Here is a 13,432-nt window from a genome sequence, read left to right on the forward strand (position 1 = left end):
TATGCCGTCGTTATTAATTGGAATGCTACACCTTTAATCTGAATTGATTTCGAAGCCATAACACATTCAATTTGATATATCTGCAAGGTGTTTACAACTCACTCGATAATTTCAATTATTTTTTTTTATTTTTAATACTTATTATAAAATTAATAATTACTTATTTATTTATTTAGAAAAAAAGTATTATGGCATTACAGCGATTGGCCAATGCGCCATAATACATAATAAATACAAATTATAAAATTGACTTAATTTCAAATAACAACCAATTTAACAAGAAAGCAGAAAAGAAAGTATATGCTTATGTGGATGTTAAAGTAAAATGATAAATGCATTTATAAATTTAACATATTATTATCTAACACGTCCACAAATATGATTAGTTAATAAAAAATAAATCAACCGTATGGTGCCATCGAATAAGTTAATCGCACGATAACAGCAACGATAACAAATAAATTCTGAAAAAATGAATTGCTTCAAATAAAAAATGCACATAGGCAATAGTATTTTATTTTACAACGTTTTTCTTAGGTCGTATTCTTATTCGTCCAGTGGTTGTTTGTCCGGTACAAATCTTGCAATCGATTTTTAACTAACTTCCCGACTAGCTAGACATTTGAAACTTTTAGAATATATCAGAACACGATGCCAATGCATTCTTTTAATACTTTTAGCCATCTTTAAGTAGAATTGAATTCATTTTTATTTAATTCTGTTTTGTATGAAAAATTATTTCGATACCATTTTTGGTTGTTAGAGGGTCCTAGCAACTAAATTATTAAATAATATTTCGTGCATCACTATGGAAATCAATATGAAATGACATTTCATTATTCAGTATTTCTATCAAGTACAATTTTTTTTGATCATTTAAGCTAGTCAAGTTTATATGATTCAACAGAAAATTTAAAAATGTTGTACATAAAAAGTACATTTTATCTTGTAATTATTTTATTTAATGTACCCATGTAGGTATATTATATTAGATGTAAAATTCGGAAGAAAATTAGTGCAATCCTTGTGCTTGATGTGAGCTGCAAAGAGTTTTTATGTGAGGTAATAATTTAGTCAATTTTATTCTTAAATCTTTACAGTTTGTCATATCAAAAGATTTCTTTTTTTTTTTCATTTTACAGCGCTAAAGTGCCGCATTCAATTAAATATTATGATGGACTGGCAACAGTAATTTTTTCGGAAAGTCATGGTTGCAATATCAAAAAAATATTTTCGAAAATGCGTTTTTTAACAACAACAAAAAAATACCAAATATTAATGATTTACACATTGCCTTCCAAAACATTCAAATTGCCCCCCGGTGGGGCGTACGACCCTTGTTGGGAAACACTGATATTCAAGATGCCCATCCAAAGGATGCTGGCATAACCTGGGATAACGCAAAATATATAATTTTCAACGTTTACCGAACCGATGTAAGTATCCTGATCTGGACTAGGTAAGTATGTAGATTCAAAACAAGAATATACATCAGCTATGTGTACTACATATGTGTGGATATTTTTCGCGACCAACATAATATTCCTAAAAACAGTGAACTTTTTAGCCTGTAAAAAGGGATCAAATATTTGCAGTAAAATAATATGATGTAATATTCTAGTAATAGTTTTTTTCCCTTATGTAAGGGCCAAAGTATTGTGAGAAGGTCGTAAATAATATGTAAAATTAAAATTTTAAAATTATATCATTATGATACCTTGCCTTTTCTCATTTTATAAATTAACATTTTTAATGACCACATAAAATATATTGATACCATGAAAGGGTATTATCGTAAACGTCATCAATGTAGCATTTTTTTTAATTATTATTTCGTCAACACGTGCTTTATTTTGCCACCATTCTTATATATCTAATTTAACATTATATATATGTATATAATAAAATTTAATCATCTTTTATATTAAGCTACGAAGTCTCAGCTCAGGCTTACTTAGTTTTACACTTATATACTGTTATTACATTGATTAACACATTGCAGGTTACACTATCAGACATATCTGGATACATAGAAACGCTTCGATGTTTGGCTGAGCTATAAACATCTTAAGTGATAGTTTAATAATTTTGTCCATATTTTCAAGGAGCCTACGTCTTTAGACATCATAAAGTGGATATTGCCAAACAACGTGATGTATATTTTATCATTGTAACTTCCGCATTAGTATTTAGGATCATTTTGTTTTACTTAAGAAAGCTAGGTTTTTTTTAGAATTGTTAACAACCATGTTCTTGCTTTTTCGTATAAGGTGGTTGTTAGTAATTTTGAACAATCACAAATACCCAGGCTTTGAGAAAATCGCATAAATATTGTGTCCTCACAGGGATTGAACCCTCAACTCTCGGGTGGAAGGCCAGCACCTTACTAACTGCACCACGAGAGCCGCCAAGCGAGCTAGGTTGCTGCAAGATTATAAATCTAATGTTGGAAAATTCATATTGATGTACCTAATATACGTCTTTCCTACAAAATCTACAGATTATTTAGGCTTAGCTCCTAGATGGTGTTAATATTATTGATCATTTGATTTAAAATTACATTGTCACCAATATTAACAAAATTTTACATAACACCTCGGATGCATAGTTATTATGGAATTATGGTGTGATTTATATTGCGCTCTATTGCACCGATTACTTAATTTTATTCGTAAATCATATTGGCCGGAATCTGATTAATACATATTCAAGTCCGGCTTAATATAAATATATTTATAATATGCATAATAATATTAAAGTATTATAACTCTGTAAACATTGTGTACCTACTTATTATAGGCCTATACATAATTATTATTATGTATACAGATACATATTGTATTCTACGGTATAATTAGTAAGGCACACTAACAGTCAGATAATTAACGCTATTAGTGTATATATAATATACGAGTATCTGCATATTATTATATACAGTTAGATACCTAATAATATCACAAAATAATTTTCATTTCATAGAAAACCTTTGATGTTTTGAACAATTATCCTTTATTCGACGTTGAAGAATTACTACAATTCTAAAAGGTCCTCATTAGAGTTTTGTTTGAATTGAGATTAATTTTTAAATTAAGTTTGTACATCTCTAACTTCAATCAAAACTAAAAATCATAATTTTTAGTTTGGCTTTTACGTAATCATTCATTCACTGTACGGCGACAGCATCGAGTTATAGGCATAAAGTCCACTAAAGCAGGCTTGCGGGGCGCTCGCGCATTTTCTATGTGAATCATCGAAAATACAACGTAATCAAATACGCCAGCGCACACTGGATTTAACGACGCAATGGGCCCGCCTGCCCCATGAGTCACCGTTTCTTGGCTTTTCAGCGATACGAATTAACGAAAATACAACGTAGTCCATTCATTGAACACGGCAAGCAAAATCACGCTCCTCGAAGCGTCGTCGATAGACGGGCGAGGAGCCAATATTTAAAAACAGTGAACTCTTTGTTTAGTTATTGCGTGTCCGATATTAATTACAAGCCCCGATAAATTTAATAATATTTTTATTGCTTTGTTATGAGAGACGCTGATAATAATAATTATGTTGTGCTCCTTGAGCCTCTTATTACATAGGTATGAAATTAGCAGTGTATGCTGTTGTGAGGTTATTCGGGTCTTGGGACCAATAGTATTGGGTCTATCACCATATGGGAGTGCTTTACCCCAGTTAAATACCATTCACGGCGACAATTTTCCTCAGGCTCTTCATTCTTTTCATTCAGCTCTTCTCCTGACATCCAGAAACTACGTAGTAGAACTCTATTATAACGGTTTTGAAGCGATTCTACTTATTTTTGGGAACCTTCAAAAACAAGCCATAACCAGTGTTTAACAGTCAAATGAACGAACTTTAATTTTAAGGTTAACCTATGTGCTTTTTACGACAACTGGTTATTTACCTAGAACGCGTCTACACAGTTCCAATAAGGACCATAGGTACCGGGCTATGCTGTGCTGTGATATCGACCAACATCTTGAAAAAATACATCGTCACTCAGACCTTGTATAATAATAAATTGTATATCACCCCTAATATCCTCGCCGATACCTACTGAGTTTCAAATTTATATACTTACATTGTTTGTACCTTCGATTTTTAAATAATTACAGTTCTCTGCAACAACACTTGATTATTGAAACAGCTCTGTTGTCGCCTCCTAACCAGAGCGTTGGAGTATAGCTCGGAGCAGGATCACGGAGCAGTGGAGCAATCGTGTTTTATCTGGAACAGAGGCCAGAGCTCCAAAAATTTGTAGTACTCCACTGCTCCGGATGACGTTTTGTATTATTAAATTTTCGTCCTAAAATCCAATGAAAATATCATATTTGATAAAATAACCTCACTTTTTTGACAGAAGATGCAGATAATAAAAGGCGATTTGCTGACGGAAATTATGTTTAACTCATTTAGTGCTAACACCGCGACTGGCGCGTTTGGAGCAGTTATCCATTAGATATAAGATTAGCAGTGATTGTGTTAAAATAATGAAAAGGACGAATAATTAACCTTATTTCAAAACTACTCATTTTTTTTTTTTTTTTTTTACATTTATTTTGTATACATATTATTTTACTTAATACATATTAAATATTTTTACTTGGAACGAAGCTGGACCGGAGCAACTCAAAAAAGAGTCCTTCCAACCCTCGGCTCCTATCCAAGAGACCCCACCAAACGGGGGCCTATTCCATACCTTTGTTAGGAAATATTATTAGGTATAAGATGTGAACTAATATAATTATTTAATATGTTACAATCTAAGTCAATAACTGACCAGATTCCCACGGTAGTATGTTATATTGTCAATATCGCAAGAGATGTTTTTCAATCAATAATTCTTCTTCTTCTTCTTCTTTCACCCTGTCACGTTCCAACATTGGGGCATAGAGCAAGCACAAGTTGGCGCCACTTCCCTCGGTCCATCGCCAACTCCTGCGCCTCCCGCCATGTCAGACCTGCAGCACTTAGGTCATTTTTTTAGCATCGCTGCAGGGTGAGGGAGGGCCGGCCACGGCGACGGAACCCTTGAGGCTGTGTCACAAGGGTACGAAGTGCCGCACTCTTTGGCGGCATCCGGAATACATGTCCCAGCCACGTAAATCGTCTCTCCGTGATAACTTCAATCACCCTAGGCTGTTGTGTCTGCTCACGAACTCAGGTGTTTGTAACGCGGTTGTACCAATGTACCCCTAAGATTCGGCGAAGTCATCGATTCTCAAAGCTCAAAAGCCGAGACTCTTGAAGCTTAGTAAGATGCCATGTCTCACAGCCATACAGGAACACAGATAGCACGCACGCGTTAAACAAGCGACATTTGGTCCTCACAGAATACAGCCTTGACCTCCATGCGACTCCAAGTTGGTTGAACGCAGAGCCTGTCACACCCGTGCGAATTCCAAGCTCACTAGAAATACCACCATCATCGGCAACCGTGGCACCCAAGTATTTGAATCTGGACACCAGCTCGATGGGCAGACCAGAAACCCTAATAGGAGTTTCGGCGTCGATGCATGCAGCACTGCACATGGATTTGGTCTTAGCGGCATTCAGATGAAGACCCACACGCATCGAGTTTGCGGCTAGCCTGTTCATGGTTACCTCCAACCTTTCGATCGTCGAGTCAAACACGACTGCGTCGTCTGCATACTCCAAGTCGCGCAGTCTTTCTTCGCATAGATCAGTTGTGTCATCATGATGTAGGCGTATTCCATGAGGATTTATCATGATGATAAAAAAGGACGCAAGTACACATCCTTGCTTGACTCCTGACGTGATTTTAAAGAGGTCAGAGGATGTTCCGGCTGCTCTCACGCGACACTCTGTATTGGTGTAGAGAGCACTTATCACGGCGACCAGTTTCCGTGGGACACCATAGACAGGAGAATCTGCGCCAACACCTTCCCGGGAACGCTGAGGAGAGTGATTCCTCTCTAATTATTAGTCTTGTGGGTTACCCTTTTTGTGCAGAGTAACAACGGTACCATCCCTCCAGGCTTTGGGGCACTGCTCCCTTTCCCACACCTCGTGCAGAAGGTCACACAAGGATGGCAATACAGCGCTCAGTCCGCAGAGCAGAAATTCTGCATGGATGCCATCATCTCCAGGAGCTTTCCTGCACTTCAGTCTTTTGACAGGATCTTCGCAGAATCCCGATGCAGTAGTGATTTCGAGGGCGGTGATTTCCGACGGAATATCGAAGGGATGCAATGGAGGTGGGCGATTCAGGACATCACTGAAATATTGGCGCCATAGCTCCTGGACCTTTGCAGGTTCAGTGACTGTCACTCCGTCTGAGTTGCGTAATGCAGTGACCACTGGACGTTTTCTACCGCAAATTGCTCTGGTGATGCGGAAGAGAGCACTTGGATTATTCTTGCAGGCAGCCGATTCCGTATCCCAAATGAGGTCAAACAGGCGTCGGCGCTTATCGCGGCAGGCAGAACGCGGTCCATTGTCTGATATTCCGCGCTGCGCTGTGGGTCGTATGTACCATTGTCTCGCAATTCTTTCAGGAGCTTCCTCTTCTCAATCATCTCCCATGTATGAGGTGACATCCAGTCCCGCCTGTACGTATGCCATAGGCCGTACGTACTAAGGCAGTAGTTGCGTAGCTCATTATAGCATCCCGGAATAATATCCATTTTCCTTCCAAGGGATCCGAGTCGATGGAAGACGTGAGAGTTCGAGCATCATATAAGCGCTTCCGCAGCTCCAGCTCATAGGTTGCACGCACACTGATACTTTTCAGTTTTTCCACGTCGAGTCTGACAGTCTTTTTGGGTTTTGGGACTCGTTTGAGGTCTATACGGGATTTCCCGACCAAAAGTTCGTGGTCACTGTGGATATCTGCACCTCTATGTCCGCACGTCTAGCAGTTCGTGCCGGTATTTCGCTTTGACCAAAATGTGGTCGATCTGGTTTCTTGTATTCCCGTCTGGCGATGTCCATGTATATTTGTGGATGGTCTTATGAGGAAAACGACTACCACCAATCACAAGACCATTCATTGAGGCAAAATCTACCAGACGGGAACCATTATCGTTCATTTGGCCAAGGCCATGTTTTCCCGGCACAAAGGGTCCACGCGAGGGGTTAGATCCTACTTTGGCATTTAGATCACCAAGGATAACTGCATGATCACAGCTGGAGATATTTCCAGCGGCTCCCACCAAACTTTCGTAGAATGTATCCTTATCTGCATTGCTAGTAGCCTCTATGGGAGCAAAGCACTGCAGAAAAGTGATGGAGCCCGACTTGGTCTTGAAAGTAGCACGGAATAGACGTTTGGAGATAGGTTCCCTGCTGGTGAGGCACTTGCAAGCTTCCTTGGACATCAGCAACCCAACTCCACTACGTTGCAATGTGGCGTGTCTGGAGTACAATAGACGAAACCCACGAATAAACTTCTCGCCAATGCCAGTGAGTCGACACTCACTGATCCCGAGAACATCTAACTTGTATTGAGAAAGTATTTCTGTTAGATGCTCGGCCTTTCCAGGGACATTTAGAGTACGGATATTGTAGGTTCCAAAACAAAATCGTTTACCGAATTATCATTAATACCGAATCAATAATTAATAAGGGATATCTTTTAGAATAAGTACCGTTTATAGCAATGTTAAGATTTATGTACTGTGTGAGATTTTTAAGAGTAGGCAGATTCCCACAAGTTTTATTGTAAGAAGTAATAATAAATTGTGATGTTATATCCTGGGGTCGATATTTAGGATGATTTGTGTAATAAAATCTATTGATCAATCTAGCGCTTTAGACCGCTAGGCCATCCTGATCAGCAGAAGCCAGTGAAATATTGACCGTGTGAATATATTACAGGTACAATAAAACGTCTATTGTGAAACTACTATATAAGATGTTCGCCGTGCTATTACGGGGGACATTTTGTTACAGATTTCATACTTAAATTACGTATATTAAATACCTGTTAATACAATTTTCAAATAAATGAATCAAATAAAGTATTTTAATAAGATAAATTTGTTAACTATTGATTTTGAACTAATTATATAAGCCTGGTCAAACCGTTCTAAAGCCTAAATAATATTGACCTATTTTACAAACTGCTTGTTGGCAAATTTAAAAGCGGGTGAGTCAGCTAGTGCGATTGTGATGATGAGACATAAAACTTTCCACTCACTCAAAAGCTCACAAGCAAGCGAGTTGAAACCGTCATTTTTGGTACTATTATGACAGGACGTATTGAGTAGTTTGTTTTATTACCGGGAAGTCGCTAATATCGCTCTACTGCGCAGACGCAGAAGGCTCATATGCCAACTTGTAAAGTTGACCGGGTTTCAACTTTTCTCGGTAGATTGTTTATAATCAGCTTTTTGGCTTGTTCGATAATGCCACTGAGTGAGTTTACAAGCAGCTTGTAAAATAGCTCAATGTCATTGAGCTTATAAGACCTTATCATCAGTAAGGCAGTGCTTTCACTTCACAGTTCTTACTAAAAATAATCCCTGTGAAATGGGAAGTTTATTCTTTTGAAATGGTGGCAGGTGATATTGTATTCAAAACAATTGCAAGCTTTCGTCAAACTGACTTTGTACTCAGAGTTATTCAATTTACGTCCCGTTTCTATAAACAAGTAAACATAAAATTATTATAAACAATACAACAGGGAATAAGAAGTGCGAAATACAAAACGTAGTGTAATTTAATTATTACATCAAAGCAGCGGGACAAAAATGTTGTCGCTAATTCCCTTTCAATTATTTTCTCGGGCCTCGCGCGAAACAAAAGAACGCTGACAGACACTTCAGACCTCCGTTACGAATTCACCGGGAACAAATATAATGACGCGGAGAGGTAATTTGGAATATTATTTCTTATTTGAATTTTGTGCACTGCGAGAGAGGAAATTAATTCTGGAGGGGCCATAGTAAACTTTCGGACGTGACGTCCGTCAAAACAATCCCGTTGTTTCGTTCCGCCAAAATGAAGACACTGCAGGGTACACCAAAACAAAATAATTCCTCATCCATATTAAGCCGCGTTTAGACATAGCAAGCGAATGTTTTTTCTTCCCCCACTCCAGCGAAAATTCTCTTGACGTAAACGCTTTTTGTTGAGTGAGCATAGGAATTTCACCAGAGTGGAGAAAGAACTAACATTCGCTCAATGGGTCATGCATTTGTAAACACGCATTATCGTGCAAGTAGCATGCATGGAACAAAAAATTTCAGAAGCTTCAGAATTTTCACAAGAAAGTTGGAATTTATGAGATATCTACGCCTGCCCAGTAGAACGATGGTGGCTAACCTTCCGAAAAACTAAACCGCGCGAAACATTTTTTGATGTTTACCAATTTTCACACCCTAAATAGCACCATTCACACCCACGATGGCCGCGTGGCTTCAGCGTCAGCCTATAGTGTCGTCGGTCCCAGGTTTGAATCCTGGGTCTGGCAATACACATATTGTTTTTCGATTGAATTTTGTCAGTCAAACGTATTTGTTTTCATCGAAATAAGACGAGAAGAGAACTTCAACCTGGCTTTTCTTTTCTTCAAGCCGACCGGATTCCGGCGTCCTGGAAGGCCGCTAAATACTATCTATAGAGTGTATACGGCGGAGATACGGGATGTTGGTTTGACCTGGAATGACGCAAGAAGACTGGCGAGCGACAGGGATTCTGGAGGCGCTACGTGGTGTCCATATGCTCCAATTAAGGGGCGGATATGGCCAAAGAAGAAAGAAGAAAAAGTTTGGTGTGCTCTATATTTTATATCGGATCATAACAGCTTATCTTTATCTTAACCCTTCGCCACTGACCATTTTATTAACTATGGATATTTCAATTATCCCATTGTTGCTTTGAGGTGACAGGACAATTTAATAAATGCAACAGCGGCATTTTTCTTTTAAATGATGTATTACAATTTAAAAAAAACCTTAGTTATTTATTATGTAGCATTTTTCAGCAATCGATTGGCATACTTATCTCAAAATTGTCCTTTTCACTTTATCTCACTGTTGCTTTCAGGTAGCGATTTTCTAAGAGACGTTTGTAGAGAAGATTAAAAACAAATAATTTATATGCTTTTGTTTAGCGGTTTGAATCGTTATAGTATGATGTTAATACAATATATTTACTTATTTAACGCGATCGATAAACTGATAACATGCATATTCTTAAGCTCAATGATTCTCTGCCTACTTTTCCTGTGCTGGTTGTTTGGTCACATAACACTCACGGAAGATAATAACTACTAACCAAATCATCCAAATCATGATTCTCAGTCGTGAAACCTCAACGAAAAAGAAGAAGAATCAAGTAATATGTACCAACGTAACACATTTTCGACTTATTATATTATATTTCAACTTATCACGTACTGGTACGTATTATTCTGAACTAATTGAATAATTTAAATCGGGTCAGTGTCTTATAAAATACTTCAGATTATTTGGCGTCCGCGTATCAGCAGATTTCCCAAGTATGCCACAAGCATCACGTATGTCAGGGTTTCCCAAACTATGTTCCGCTGAATAAGTGTTCCGCGTCCAAGGAAGGGTTTTATACACTGCAACACATTTAAATATCTTCTACTAAGTAGAAGTAAAATAAGTAAAACTAAAATAATTAAAGAATCTACTTCATATTGAAAGGCGAGTGATAATCAATCTCTACTGATGTTTATGACGTCAAGTGTCTAGATAGGTCATGGCTCCCTCAACGAGGGCTGACAGGCCTCTAGCCTGGGGGCCTAGGCCATACTAACATTTAATAATATGAGGTTTTGCCATACTTACAATTTTTGATTATTGTCAATATTTGACATGTCCATAATTTTGCATATTCAACATAAAACTGGGTGTATTAAAAATACAAAAAATCGCTAAAAATACCCTTAATTTTACCTCGAACACCAATTGGAATATGCAACTGTAGATCGTCACATTGCCTTTAACCCTAGTGATAAGTAGACGGCCTGCCAAAGATCCTAGCCTGGGGGCCCGCTTAGGGATGTGGGGGCCATGATCTAGGTACAGACGGATGACCATCTTTTCTTCGTGCGCATGAAAAATATGGAGTATATTGTTTTTAACTGACCGGCTGACAAGTCTTGTCAGTTTAACGACAGTTGCCAAAATTGGCAGAACGGTTAGCTGCGCTAATAAAATAACCTACAAAATAAACTAAGAGTTCCGTTAAAATTTCCGGGTTTGCGAAGTGTTCCATTGCAGAAAAAGTTTGGGAAACCCTGACGTATGTCATAGGTTCGCCGCCACTTTATCTGTAGCTATATTATTTTATAATATTTAATCTTCCTCTTTATATATTATGCACACGAATTTTTAGAAAATTTAACATTAGAACATAATATATACAGATATACTACAATTGCTAGTGCAATAAAAAAACATTTTTTCACGTAGATTTATTGATAAGAATGTTTGATAAATATTTCATAATATTTTTGGGTCATCCAGTTCATACAAACAATGACAAGGAAATGTCATTAAAGAATTCTTGAAGGAGATAGATATTGTATTAATTCCTTTACAATAGGCATCTGCCCTACAGTGTACCTACTGCTTTGAATCTGACAAAAAAAATCCGCATTACAACCTGTCTATACCGTTTTTTTCTAATGCTTTCCTCCTATTCCAATGAATATTCTTTGAATCTATTTTTACATTATTTCTATCACAATGTTTAATAATTATTTAGGTACTTGCATAAATAGTTTATTTTAGTGCATATTAGCTACGTAGTGATGTAGCAAAACTGGATTAAAAGCTTTTATTTTGTTAACTGTCAATTCATGGTGGAACTGCATTGTATTATTGTTTTAATTTAATAAAACGTATTTTTTTGTAGTACTTATTCCACTTTTAATCAATAGATTAGGACCGGTTTCGTCCACCTCAGATGGACATTTTCAACTGAATACGATGTAATAAGTAAGTAGATAAACTGTATTCAGTTGAAAATGTCCCTCTGAGGCGGACGAAACCGGTCCTAATCTATTGATTAAAAGTGGAATAAGTACAACAAAAAAATTGTGCTTTATTAAATTAAAACAATAATATAAGGATTAAAAGCATCAAACTGTATGCAATGTTGAGCAATTATAATATACTTTAAATTAATATTTTATGCCATTGGATAAACGTCAAATTTACATTCAAATTTTATGAAAACGTTTGTAATATACACTTAACTCTTTGTTAAATCAACAATATTTCGTGTTACCAACAAATCATTAAAATCAAGAATATCGTTATTACGTGGAGAGAACACAGTTAAATTAAATTTATGAAGCATTTAGCACGACATTTCGGCGAATCAAAATCGCTAAATATTTGATAAAACCGTACTTAAAATGACGAGGGTCAAAAGGTTGGTTATTTGAGACCTCACCTGTGGTCTCTTTCAACGACCCTCGATAAATTATTTCCCATTGAAAACAAGTGGAATAAATAATTAATAATTATTATCCAATGTAAATGTATTACAGTTATTTTTGAACGGGGCAGTACGGTGTATAACCATCTAAAATACGAATATATCCAAACATGGTAACGTATATGATTGTACAAGACTAATGTACTAAATAAGTAATAATGTTTTTATCAGAATATCAGAATGTTTTATCCGCTAAAAGTCAAAGACAGGAAAAGAAACTGTTTTCTAAAAAAATCTTTATATAATTTACGATACAATAATTCGATAATATATTTATAATATGGAAGAAACGATTCCTACATTATTCAATGGCGTCAATTTTTTTATGGCTGAATTGAGACCACCAGTCTCGCCAACTCGTAGATTCAACTCTCTAAACTGCAGTGTTTTTCAACCTTTTTACACCTGCTGATCACTGAAAACTTGAGAAACGTTTTGAGCACCATTAACGCAGAAATAAAAAAAAAATATTTGGTAACGTATGATAACATCTGACCGCGGTTGATTTTGTCATGTAAAACCCTTTTTCTAATCCTGATCCTAATAAGATCATATCGCACCCTCGCACCTTCGCAACTAAACCGCCACAAGTCCAAATATACGTGTTTTCAGTTAATTACTACGTTTCATTGTCTATTGTTCATAGTATATGTACCGAAAATTTCATATCTCAAAGTGATCAAATTCAAGTCAAAACTTCATTCAATATCTAAACATATTTCAAAAACACAGTACAAAAATGCGAAAAGTAAAAACTTCGAAGCCGATTTTCTCTATTTGACGTATTTTTGGATTGTGGCAGTTTAGTTGCGTTGGTGCGATATATGGACCTCCACTGAGTGGTGATTTGTATTCACAGATTTTGTTTTCACGATAAATGGATGTTAGCCACTTGCTTAACATATAAGGCCCATACTCTGACTAATACACAAACTGGAAAACAATAATATGTGTACTTGCCAGACCCAGGATT

This window comes from Rhyacophila brunnea, unplaced genomic scaffold, assembly GCF_057557595.1.
Source record: "Rhyacophila brunnea isolate RB1 unplaced genomic scaffold, BYU_Rbru_1.0 scaffold_8, whole genome shotgun sequence".
In the NCBI taxonomy this organism is placed as follows: domain Eukaryota; kingdom Metazoa; phylum Arthropoda; class Insecta; order Trichoptera; family Rhyacophilidae; genus Rhyacophila; species Rhyacophila brunnea.